Source organism: Psittacula echo, assembly GCF_963264785.1.
Source record: "Psittacula echo genome assembly, chromosome: 6".
In the NCBI taxonomy this organism is placed as follows: Eukaryota; Metazoa; Chordata; class Aves; order Psittaciformes; family Psittacidae; genus Psittacula; species Psittacula echo.
Genome location: NC_137743.1, coordinates 34,204,455 through 34,218,002, shown reverse-complemented (window position 1 = coordinate 34,218,002; position 13,548 = coordinate 34,204,455). Strand labels below are relative to the sequence as shown.

The following is a 13,548-nucleotide window of genomic DNA, read 5'->3' as shown; positions in this document are numbered from 1 at the left end:
CAGTGTTCAAAATGGGAAATTTTTAAATTTAGGCTGTTACGAACACAGTCAATTATATGAAGACTTCAAGTGGTATAAATAAAGAAGCACATCTTAAGAGTCCAGTTCACTCCAGTTTCAGATTGTGTAAATTTACAATATATTCTTATCTCCTATGTATGCAATCAAATTACCATGAAATATACTGTGAGTTCTGGAATATTATAAATTCACCTGGCAGTAATTTGCTTTGCATAGTCAATAAAAAATAGCTTGTTCTTTCCACTTCCCAGAATTAAGCTACTTTTCTCATATGACATTATTTATGTAGTAATATAGTCTACTTGTTTGAATGTTGCAGTAATATCTCCTGGTTTGACAGTTGACCTTCTTGGGGGTAGAGGAAAAAATATTTGTTAGACTCTTCTATAACTCCACTACAAAGATATCTAAATTCTATGCTTGTACATATTAACTTCAGGTAGTTTACATTAGTTTTACACTGCCAACTTGCGTCTCAATTTTCTCTTAAAGTGGCTGAGTAAACTTGCTGCAATTCCTTTTCTGTTTGCTGCAAAGCATACTTAATGTTGCAAATGACTTTGACCACTAGGCAACTGGAGAGAAAAGTTGAGTAAGAGCAATACAGGGAAAAAAATACAATAACTTGTAAGCTTAAAGGGGTGTCTTACATCTGAGGGAGGCTGGGAGGTCATCAAAAGCAGTGAATAAGTTAACTTAATTAGAGCTGTAATTGAATACAAAATACCTATTTTGGCTTGGAAGGCTTTGCAAAAGGAAAATCTTCAGCAGGAGCAGGCAGGGTTGTTGTGTCATTGAGGTGCATCAGGCCGAGAAAGTTCAAAGCTAAGAAAGGAAAGCAGTAAGTCTGGCATAGTGGGAATAGTGAGCAAGACATCTTTGGCCAATGTGAAATGTTAGCGTAGTGTTAAAATACTCAACCATTGCAAAACCTACCAGTTCTGGTAAGTTAATCTCATATTCAAGGATCACGATTGGTGACTACAAATTCAGACCACTGGATTCTTTTAAATACAAGTCCAGTATTCTGGTGTTAGGAATTCTAGGTATCTGCTTTTATAAATAAGTAAATATTCTCAATGTAATTTACAAATGAAAAAAAAAGATGCATCGTTTCTTTATGCATGGAGTCAGAGAATAACACTATGAGTAGTTAGCATAGCAGAACAGATGATGATCTAAAAATGATGAAAATGATGAAATTTTTTTTTTTTTTTTGTACTTTCAATAATTTGAAGCAATCTTTTTAAAAATACACCGTTGACATCAAAAATCTTTAAAACTCTTGGCGTCATGGTTGTAAAAGACATGTTAACCCTTTTAAATTATAGCTCCATTTTCAGAAGTGCTACTGGCAGAAAACATGAGACTCTATTTTTATGTTTATCATTTCAGAAAAATTAAGTCAGGATATATTAGATGGCTCTAAGAATTGTTGGTGCTTAGGGTCTTCTACTGACAAGTCATTTTGATTTGCAAGTTTGGTACATGTTAGCTCTGCTGTAAACATTCCTTGTATATGGTAACATAGAAATTCTCTTAGTTTTGAAGCTGTTTCATACTAATAGTAAGTCTTTATAACAGAAGAAAACAAAACGAGCAACAGCAAAAGCCCTTTGTACGTTAACAGGTGTGTGCTGCTTGACATAAAGGGTTTTATCCTAGGAATACATTTCTAACACTTGTCAAGAGTTTACTCCTTGGAGTAGTTGTGCATGGAACACAAACATAATTGATGTTAGCTTGAGTTTTATTGACATGTTTACATGTTGTAAATAACAATATACAACTTTGTAATATCCACCTGTCTTATCATCATATTTTTTCTGATGCTATCTGGGCTACTTTTTGTCCAAATAAATCTCATCTCATAGAGAAAGGATTGCAAATTTTACTGATCAGAATTAGCAGTAGATTTGTCAAGCCAATTACTCTAAAATTGGACAGAGGCAAAGTGGTGTGGTATGTGAATCATTTACTGTTTTTTCTTTCAACTTGGTGTCCTTCAGGGAAGCTGTTACAATCTTCATAGTCTTGTGAAATGCCGAGTACAATTTCCTGTTGCTACCTGTTGCCAAGACTGTGGAACTGGAAGAAAACTTTTAACAGTTTTAAAATGTTTTTCTTAGAAAATGAGCATTGCATTTGGAATTACTGCTTTAAAAAGCTACTAATAAAGCAAATTAAAAAAACCCAAAACAACAGACCAAAGGAAATTTGCATTTCAGACTCACATTTCATTATAATTTTGACTTAATGACTTGCTGAGAAAGTTGAGGCTATTCAGCCTGGAGAAGAGAAGGCTGCATGGAGACCTCATAGCAGCCTTCCAGTATCTGAAGAGAGGCTATAATGATGCTGGGGAGGGACTATTCGTTAGGGACTGTAGTGATAGGACAAGGCGTAACGGGTTAAAACTTAAACAGGGGAAGTTTAGATTGGATATAAGGAAGAAATTCTCTACTGTGAGGGTGGTGAGGCACTGGAATGGGTTGCCCAAGGAAGCTGTGAATGCTCTATCCCTGGCAGTGTTCAAGGCCAGGTTGGACAGAGCCTTGGGTGGCATGGTTTAGTGTGAGGTGTGCCTGCCCATGGCAGGCAGGGTGTTGGAACTAGATGATCTTAAGGTCCTTTCCAACCTTAACTGTTCTATGATTCTATCGTCAGCGGTGACATGGACATTGAGTTTGAGCGCACCCTCAGCAAGTTTGCTAATGACAAGCTGTGTGGTGTGGTCAACATGTTGGATGGAAGGGATGCCGTAAGGAGTGACCTTGACAGACTTAAGAGGTGGGCCTGTGTAAACCTCCTCAAGTTCAACAAGGCCAAGTGCAAGGTACTGCACATGGGTCAGGGCAATCCCAAGCACAAATACAGGCTGAGTGGAGACTGGATGGAGAGCAGACCTAGGGAGGTAACTTGGAGGTGTTGGTTGATGAGAAGCTCAATATGACGCAGCAATGTGTGCTTGCAACCCAGAAAACAGCCGTATGCTGGGCGGCATCAAAAGAAGTGTGACCAGGTGGTCAAGGGAAGTGATTCTCCCCTTCCACTCCACTTCTATTAGACCCCACTTGGAGTAGTGGTTCAGCTGTGGGATCCCCAACGTAAGGACATGGATCTGTTGGAGTGATTCCAAAGGAGGCCATGAAGATGATCAGAGGGCTGAAGCACCTCTCCTGTGAAGACAGGCTGAGAGAGCTGGGCTTGTTCAGCCTGGAGAAGGCTCTGGGGAGACCTCCGAACAGCCTTCCAGTACCTAAAGGGGCCTACAAGAAAGCTGTAAAGGGAGAGCGCATGTAGTGATAAGACAATGGGTAGTGGCTTGAAACTGGAATAAGGCAGATTTAGATTAGATATTAGGAAGAAATGCTTTACTGTGAGGGTGGTGAGGCACTGGAACAGGTTGCCCAGAGAAACTGTGGCTCCCCCACCCCTGGATGTGTTGGCCGGGGCTTTGAGCAACGTGGTCTAGTGGAAGGTGTCCCTGCCTGTGGCAGAGGGGGTTGGAACTAGATGATCTTGAAGGTGCCTTCTAACCCAAACCATTCTATGATGCAATATGCTGAAATAGGTGATAAAATCTGCCAGTTGGTCTAATTGAATAAACAAGGTAACATTTTCAGTCATGTCTTGCTTTCCAGTTATCTGACCACAGAAATGAGTTTATAGTTTAATTATCTAGGTAATAAACTGCCAGAAACTATCTGACAATAACATAAATGCAAATAAGTGTTGATAGTACCGAAATAAAATTAAACAATTAAAGTACTCCCTGATTCAGAACTACCATAGTTGTTTGGGCTTCTTTTAGGTTTATTAGCAAAATTGACCAGTAGAATTTGTTGTGTAAAATTGTGACAATTTTCGTAATTTACCCTTAGTTCCAGTGTAATTCTTCCATGTTTGAATTTTAGTGCTTTTCAAATATATTACATACAGGAATTCTTGAACATGCAGACCAGTAATGGGTCTGTGAGTAATTTTGCATGTTTAAAACTCCAGATTCTTAGTGTGTGGAAATGCTCCTGTGAGAATTTTATAAGTTTAAGATGTTAAATGACAGGATTTGAACTTTTCACTTGTTAAAATTTAAGATTAAATGGGAGGATTTAATGGGGTGTGGGATAGCTTATTACCTGTCTGGTAGTACATAGAGGTGTCCTTAGCATGATGCGGAACACGTTTACCTCTGGCCTGCTTTGCATTCACCTTCAGGCTCCTATATACTAAAACAGGCTGCATGTATACAGCTAGACATGTCCTCTTCCATAGTCATTCAGGATAGCTAAAATTTTTCACACCAAAAAGCAGCTTGAAATTGGAATTTGTTGGTTTTTTAAAAATATGTATGTAAAGCCATGTTTTAAAGTTTCTAATCCACTAATCCACGGAGGTATCTGTTATGGTTTGCATTCTTAATCTCACTTTGTAAAAAACAAAGTCTCTGTAATATTGTGCTATATTCTGGCAGCCTGCTTAACTGTATTTGGCAGTTTGTTTTGGTTCTGGTGCAGCTCACTAGCTGTCTAATTAAAATGGGGGGGTACTGTGATATGTGTCTTGTCTCTGAAACTGATAGTGATGATGAAAAAAGCTGTGAAGATGACTAATTATTTTTCAATGACCAAAGCTTGTCAGTTGAAATCTTCTTTGATTTTCGTATTTCTGAAGTCATTAAAATGCTCAGAGAACAAACATTTAATATGAGACTAAATGTCATGAGTGTGAATTTCTTCTGGTCTAGTCTTTATGTGCCATATTCCATTCTTTGCATATTGAGGAGAGCCATGCATAGAGAAATTAATATAATTCTCTAGTTTTCTTTTTATTATTTTATTACTATGATAAGGAAAGCCTGTCAAATCTTTGAACTATTATGCTCCTCTCTTGTGTTGTTCCCACTGATTATAGAGGGACTCAGTTGTGCCATTAATCATTGGCTATTGTAGAAAGTTCTGGGGAAAGCATCGGTCCTTGTGCACAGAAGAGTGGGTTCCAGAGAAGCAACTTGTGTTCTGCTGTGATCCTCATTGGATTATGGTCTCTGGCTTCTAGGTTAGAGTGGTCATTCCTTGTCCCAGGAACCACTGAACCAGGCTCAGGTGTGGATGGGCCCCAGCTAAGGTAGAAGTCTTAGATTTCTAAATCATAAATGTGTATGTGCAGAGAATTTATTCTAATTTCATGTATCCTTCTCAAGAACAGCACTGCAGGACTTAACCACCTGTTAGTTGAGGGAGGAAGCAGACAAAAATACCCAGGGAAGAGCAAAGCAAGTATCTTATTTTACTTTCATTCCTTGTGACAGATTTCCTATTGCATTTGTGTGGTTTTTTGGGGGAAAAAAATAAAAAAAGGAGATAAATTGTTAGACTAGATTTTTGTTTATTTGTTTGTTTATTTGTTTTTTGTTAAGGGAAATATCAGACTGTCTGTATGTTTTCCTTTACATGATTTTGTAGTTTTTAATAGATCTTTCTTATAATTGTCTTGGGCGTCTTCATTATTGGGCATCCAGCTGACAGTTTTTGGTGGACTCAGTTTTGGGGGCTTCTAGATTCAGAGCCTTTCAAAGGTATCTAAACCAAAAGATGCTTAAAATAGTCACCTTTGCATTCATGGTCTCACTGCATTTGTGTTCTAGAGGTTTCAGCAGGACAAAAATGATCTTGTAATAACCCATTGATGGGGGTGACATCAGTTTCAATAATTATAATTACATTATACTAATACAAGTTAAAGGGCAACACAAAATTATTTTCAATATGAATGTTGGTTCTTTTTCAGCACTTGATGCACTTTTGAAGAACTGCTATATTTCTGTATGAAAGGAAATCTGCTTTGATTTTCAGAAGTCTGTTGAAATACTTCTAGTATAAAAAAAAGAGTATCCTACAACTGTTAAGCTGTGGAATTGTCACAAATATCATGCAGATCATTTCTAATTGGGTTACCATTTTCTATAGAGTTTGCATTTCTAAAAGTTAAGGCAGGGCTTTGAGAAAGTGAAATATCATAGAAGGCAGATCATAATACTAAACAGTTTATTCAAATAGATTTTCATGGTGCCTGCTGTCACTCTGCAGAATTACTGTGAAGATGCTTCCATATGGTATAATGGTTTTCCCTGTGTAATAACATCCTGAAGTGTGGAAGTACTTACCTCACATTTTATAGATAGAAATCCTGAAAAAGGAATTTTTAAAGGTTTTATTGAAGGTTACTTAGAAAGTATATTATGTGAGACTGTGCAAGTCACCGAGACCTAGGTGCCATTTCAAACACTCATACTCTCTCTCCAGAGTCCAGTTGTTCTGGCTATTAAACTTATTCTGGATCCCTGATTTTAAGATATCTCCTAAGATCCCTTATTGAGTTCTGTTTCCTTACCTGTTAAACACAGAGACTACTATAATTGTTTTGTTTGATTTATTTTTTGAGATACTTGTAAATATAGTCGTATGTCTATAATGTCCTCCAAAGATACAACTCTCTTCACAGACATACTGAATGAAAGAGTTAAAATCCATCAAATCCAATAAAATAGATTCTAATTTATTTGGAAAAACTTTTGATTTGTTTTATACAAATACAAAATTTTGCAATTCATTGCTACATCCATTGAGCTGCTTAAAATTTTGCTGAAATTCTAGGAAGAAAAATACTTTGGATCAAAATCTGTATATTGAAGTTAAGCTCCAGTGAAAATATTATGTGGCAAATCTGTATTTGTTTATAACTAGAAAATTTATCTGTGTCATATTGTGGATAGCAGATACTAAGTAAGGGTTCTTATAGGTAATGTGGAAAAACGAGAATTTAGCCAGTACTTTTTGTGGAATTTTCTGGTTTTAAATGCTTACCATGGCTAAAATGTACTTCTTTTCTCTAAATTTAGAGAACACCATGAAGAATCCAACTTGAATAAGACTTAAATTACATTTTTTTTTCTTATTAAGGTACAGGATAGTTGGAATACTTCTAGAAAATCATACAATATGTGGCAAAGCTAACTAAATCCTCTCTTGATCCAAATCCTCCATGTTGTACTTCCATCAGCCAATTTATATGGAACAGAGGTTATACTGTGCTATGATTCAAGGTATTTAAAGCTGTGTTATATTTATCTTGAACCTGAAATACCAACCAAGGAAATAGTGTTTTTATACACCATAAAGGCCTGTGGTTTGAATCTTTGTAGCATGCTGAGAAATAGGTTTTATGATGCTGGACAATTATTTATGTTTCTTAGAAGTACTTTCAATCTGGACTTTCTTGGGTTTTTTTAACAGCAGCATTGATGTTTTGTTTTAACCCCCTAGATATACCACAACTGTTGAAAACACAATTCACAAACAAGTTCAGCTTGAAATAGTAGCATAAAAGTAGGGGGAAAATAACTTAAAAAAATTATGCTGAATTTGGAGGTTTGGCCCCTGGACTTTTCTGATGTGCTTCATTTAGTCTGAGGTTTGGCAAACTTCAAGTTAAGCATCTTTTAAAAATTAAACCAATAGGCTTTGTATCCACAGTAATGGAGACAACCTTGTGCTGGGCAGGGTGATGCACATCTCACTGGTTATGTTTTTTCAAATGTGCTTAGGTTCTAAATAAAAGCTTATTAACAATACCTTTTTCATATAGATACCAATACCTAGCACAACCAATGCTATTCATGTATGTATTTTCGGTTGTGCTTCAATAAGCCTGAATCCTTATATGTAAATTCTATGTCATCTGTGTCATCTGAGGTGTAGCTTGCGTATGAGATCATTCTTTCTGTTTTTGAAAGGATCTCTCCACCTTTCTAACATGACTACTGGGCAGGAATTTGCCAAAACCTGAAATTAATGGCAGTATTTCAGCTCTTTTATTAACAATTCAAAACCTTCAGTGACCGATAAAAATGCTTAGTCTATGTCCAAGCTGTTACATGTTTGGGGATACATGTATAAAATAAGAAGCTTCCAAGAATCCTTTTAAGTCAGATAAGTATTTACAAACTTTCACCTCAGTCTTCTGACTTATTCTGTTAACTTCAGTAAAACCTTCTTTAAAGCAGCTGGCCAAACTCCCAAGAATAAATTCTTTATGCTGTGTAGAACCTGAATACTTGTCTGGTAGCTTTGCCTCCAGTCAGTAAAACGCAAAAGATGGAAGAAATTTTGCCTTTGCAGTCTCCTGGGTCGTTAAATCTAGATAATCTTCGCTTGGATAGAGTGAGTTAGAAATCTTTGCCACTGGGCTTTAGAAACAGCTGTTAAGTGTGTCTGATATCACTCAACATTTCTGGTCATTGGTGGCTTTTTTAGCCAAGGTACTGCTTATTCCTTGTCTATGTCCAGGGCCAAATGGCTTCCTTTTGTTTTGGAAACTAGTTTCAGGCTCAAAATTACAAAGCCTGTGGACTGTAGGTATATATAAGCTGCAAAATCTTCCCCGGTTAAGTGTGCACTTACGGGTATTTGCAACATTCTGGACCCTTTCAGTTGTTATATTTGAAGTTGGGGCATTGGTAATACATAGTTTCATTAAAAGACAATGTCCTTTAATGTCATTACACAGAGTTATTTGGGTGATTCAAGTGACCCCATTTGAAATATAACAGATTAAGCTATGTACTGTGTTCAGTTACAGAGAGTTTGCATTGTGTACCTAGAAGGAAAACTAGTATGTTTTGTATAGATCTTCAAGTTTTATTATTCCTATTCTTGAATGCAAATGTATGTATTTAGTATCCTGATAAAGTTCAACTGCAGCTATGACATATGGGCCTTCTTTTAGTTCCTGCCCCCTGGGAAGCCAAAACTCAACAAAAATACCACTTCTTCTTTATTTGGATTCATTTCCATTCTTTTTTTGAGATGATCTTGTTTGAAAACAGAAGGTTGGCACTTGAGAAAGGAAGCATGGGAGTGTGCGAAGCAGTGGGATGCTGGACAGAAGGGATCCTGCTTTCTCCCAACACTGGCACTGCAGTGCGCTGCTCTGTCTGCATATGTGTGTCTACCATTCAGTGTTTGCTTGGGGTATTTTATATTACTAGTACGTTCTTGGGGGCATGGTTTAGTGTGAGGTGTGCCTGCCCATGGCGGGGAGGTTGGAACTTGATGATCTTAATGTCCTTTCCAACCCTAACTATTCTATGATTCTATGATATGTACATTGTTATTAAATAATAGAGTCACTTGTTTATGTCAAAGATCTCAGTCCTTTAAAAAAAAAGTGAAGGAAAAGATAAAGCTGTTTAATAGTTTTGGTGGGGTTGCACTTCCTTTTTGAAGGAAGCGAGTTGTAAATCCTAGACTCCTTAGCTGTGTTGATTTTAGAAATCATTTACATTTAGAAATCAGACGTTCCAGCCCTGCCTGTAGTCCAGGGGATATTAGAGACAGACTGGAAAGTACAGTAACCATTCTTTACATGTTGATGCAGTTATAAACTGGGAAATGAGCTGATGATTTTGTATAGGTAGGGTTGGTCCAATTTTGCCAATGACTTTGGGATAGAAATATGGGTGTGGAAATACAGCACTGATGGATAGCAGTGGGTCTCCCCACGTAGATTAGATGTCTGGCAGACTTGTGTCTGAGGCATTGGATGTTGAACAGCCATTTGTAGCTGCTGTGCTGAATGCAGAAATTTTGAACATGTGCATAAAAATCCTTAAATTTTGCTTTCCTAAAATTTTGGGGCGGGGAGGAGGTGCCTGGGGAAATACATGTGTACCTCTTGGTCCTGGTCAGTAGCTTTTTTTACAAGTATAAATGGTATTGGAGTCATGTCTGTTCTTTGCCTTCAGTTGTTGTGAGGGAATTTTAGAATGTATTACTCATTTGGTTTTCTCTTCTTGGAATGGATTTCTTTTGAAATATTTGTTGTAACATTAAGTTTTGATGTTTTGTCAACACTGGGCAATGAAAACAGACTGTATTTCAGTTTCCTTTCTGATTCAGCACAATTTCCAGTTTCTCTTTCTTGTCATTCTGTAAAACATGCAAGATATGCATGGTAATTTATGTAGAAATAAACCCAACACTTTTCAATGGTGTTCAGATTGCCTGCCTGATTCCGATTTCTGCTAAGTGCAGGTCATGTACTTTTAAGGTATGATGTTTTATGTCCTGACATCCAGACGTGTTTTTCAAAAAGACTAATTTCAAAGCAAACATGATGGAGTGATTGTCCCATCAAGAGGAGCTCCCTAAAAATAGTTCTTCCCTCTCTGAGTAGGTATGAGATTTTCATGACAGGTGGGGGAGCTGTTTGTATGTACCATCTCTTGTTTATAGCCACACTTATCCCAGACAAATGGGAGACTTGAAGGCAGAGTTAATTTCCTGTCTTATTTTTTGCCTCCGACGTTTGTGCAGAAAGGTTACCAGCGTGCTCTCTGAATGCAGCGAAGGAGATGAGAGGCCCATGGTCACTGCAGGGTCTGTCTCTCCAGGAACACATTTTAGATGGGTCAAAGCTGTTGAAGGCTGGTGGGAGGCTAGATGGCTGAAGAGTTAAACTGAAATGATTTTTTAGGGTTAGGGCCCTAGTGAAATGATTTTTCTGAGGCACATGGAAATGAATAAAACCCTTAGTTTGTTGAGGGTAGAATGTGTGGAAAATGAGGTATCTTTCTTCATTTGGAATCAGTTTGGAAGGGGTGTAGGAATTATAGCAAAATCTGACCTATAGGTTGGCAGACTTCACAGATTGATGTTGCTGTGCAGGTTGAGGCAGTGGTAGATTTGCAGCTTACTGTGCTGGCTGTATTTTTAATATTTGCTTGCAAGTTCCATTTACAAATGTCAGGAAAATAAATTAGGATTATCTGCTTCATTGTAGAGGTAATAAAATGCTGTCCAATTTAGCCAATAAAATAGCTAAAAGCAGGCTCCCACTGCCATGGCAGTGTAACTGCTAAATGTATGCAGTGGCTCCACAGGATTTTCAAGGTGCCTGTTCTGTTCTTTCCTCATTGCTTGTTTCCCATCATTTTACTGATTGTACTGATTCAATATTAAGATTAATGACAATTAGTTTTTATTTGTGGTGTTTGTTTTTGGTTTTGTGCCTTTTTTGTTTTATTTTATTCTTGGGGCTCTTTTATTTTACATCAGAGGCTCATCTGGAAGGAACTGAAAATATGTGCTGTGAATAAGGAGGGTGAGGGTTCAGCAAAAGCTCTGTGATCCATTTCCTGCAGTGTCGTCCATTGATATGTTGATCCTGGAGCACAGCAGTGGTTCTGGAGGCATAAGGACCACTGGTTATTCCTTTGCCCAGGGATCTCAAGTGCTTGGATGATAAGAAGAACTTCCCTCACAGTCCCTTCAGCTTCAGTGCCTAGAATGGAAGGCAGTCATCATCATTAGAGGATACAGTCAGTCTGTGTCAACCTGTATTGAGTGATATACCCTGTAAGCCAATAGAATCATAGAATGGTTTGGGTTGGAAGAGGCCTTGAAAACCATCTAGTTTCAAGTTGCCTGCCGTGGGCAGGGATAGCTTTCACTAAACCAGGTTGCTTAAAGCCCCATCCAACCTGTCATTGAACACTGCTATGGGTAGGGCAGCCATAGCTTCTCAGGGCAACCTGTTCCAGTGTCTCACTACCCTTACAGTGAAGAATTCCTAATACCTGGTCTAAATCACTCCTCTTCCAGTTTCAAGCCTTTTCTCCTTGCCATAAAACTAACTGCCCATGTAAAAAGTCCCTCTCCAGCTTTCTTCTAGGTCCTTTTAGGCACTGGAAGGCTGTTCTGAGGTCTCCCTGGAGCCTTCTCTTCTTCAGGCTCTCAGGAACAGCCCCAGCTCTCTCAGCCTGTCTTCACAGGAGAGGTGCTCCAATCCTCTGATCATCTTCATGGCCTCCTCTGGAATCACTTCAACAGGTCCATGTCCTTATGTTGGGGGCCCTGCATCTTTACACAGAACTTCAGGGGGGATCTCATGAGAACAGAGTAGAGGGGCAGGATCACCTTCCTTGAACTGATGGTCACTCTTCGTTTGATGCCGCCCATTATACGGTTGGTTTCTGGGCTGCAAATGCACATTGCTGGGTCATGTTGAGCTTCTCATCAACCAACACTCCCAAGTCCGTCTCCCCAGGGTATGTAAATAAGTAATATAAAAATACTATTTTTCCAGTGTTAAAATGGCCGTTACTACTTTAATTATGGCCTTGTACCACTACAATTTATTATTGTAGGGTACCAGGCTTTGGAAAGTCTTTCCTCCAGTTGTATTCACTATCAAAAAGGTTTAAGCAGACTTGCAAGGCTGTTAGTTAATACTTCATCAGTGTTTTAGATAGCTCAGGTGAAACAGATTGTGTGTTAGTGCTATGGATATGTGCTATCTTAGTGCTGTGTCAGAATACATAAGAATAAAGACAGTTCTCTCATTAAAACCTTACGCTGTAAAGTATGCCACCTAGAGCACTCTTAAGGTGTGGCTATCTGTACTTCATCGCCCTTAGAAATTATATATTCAATTTTAAGGGAACCATAGAGTTAATTTGATTTAAGTTTGGATTAGAGTGGGGAGAAAAGCTGACAATTTAGTAAAATCTGAGGAGCTAATTCTGCTACAGAGGCAGGCTAGAGAAGTAGGAGTATAAATGTGGCTTTGAACTGCAACATATGAAAGCAGTAATGACAGGAATATTGCAAGCATGTGTGTACCTGTGAATGCCCATACTTTTTTTTTTTTTTTGATACAGCTTCTGTAGGTTTTGAAACTGTATGCCTCTAAGGACGCATGCAATTTGGTAGGTAATATATTAATTATGCAGTGAAGTGTTCAAATTTGTAGCTGGATCACTGGAAGCTAGTATCAGCTTGTCAAGTGTAGCTCTTGCCAGGCAAGTCTGGCCAAGAAATATAACTTCATTTTTCACCTAGGAGATGAAGTGTGGGAAATCATGATTTAACAATGAGAGGGAGATGTAAATCCATACTGTTTCAGTACTCTTCAACGCTGAGAAAATGGGAATCTAGAAATGAACTTGACTTCTCTATGTGATTTGGCCAACTGTATTAATAAAGTCCAAATATTTGTGATGTCCAGCATACTTGTGGCCACAGTTAGGTCTTAGATCAGTAAAAAAGGGTTATTTTTTCCAAGATTTTAATTTCTGTTTATCCAGATAAGTGCCACAGAACTGCAGCTTGGTGTTACTGAAAAGAACAGTCAAACCATAGCAGCTCTGTTCTGCCAAGCTGTTCTAATGAATACTGGAATACTGGAAATTAGGTATTGTGTTTGTCAATCTGAGATTGACGAAGTCGTTAATGAGTCTGGTCCTTTTTTTTTAGTTCAAGTATTTTTATTTTTACAAAAATGTATTTTTCTTAGTAAGTTAGTTAATATCTGTTCATAAAAGAGTAGTAAAATTAATCCTTTTGGGCTTTATCCCAAGCCCTCTTAATACTGGAACTGGAGTGCTGTGTGTTTTATTCAGGGAGCACAGGTTAGTTCTGTTCTCACTGGGCAGTCTGCAAAACACAGAAAGCTGGAGCTGCTCCT

General features: G+C 38.0%; 1 protein-coding gene across 1 annotated transcript in view; it reads left to right on the top strand.

The window, feature by feature from the left end:
- TMEM163 (transmembrane protein 163) overlaps nucleotides 1–13,548 on the top strand; it is a gene marked incomplete at both ends in the record, with an annotated part of 101,042 nt that overhangs the window by 43,807 nt on the left and 43,687 nt on the right.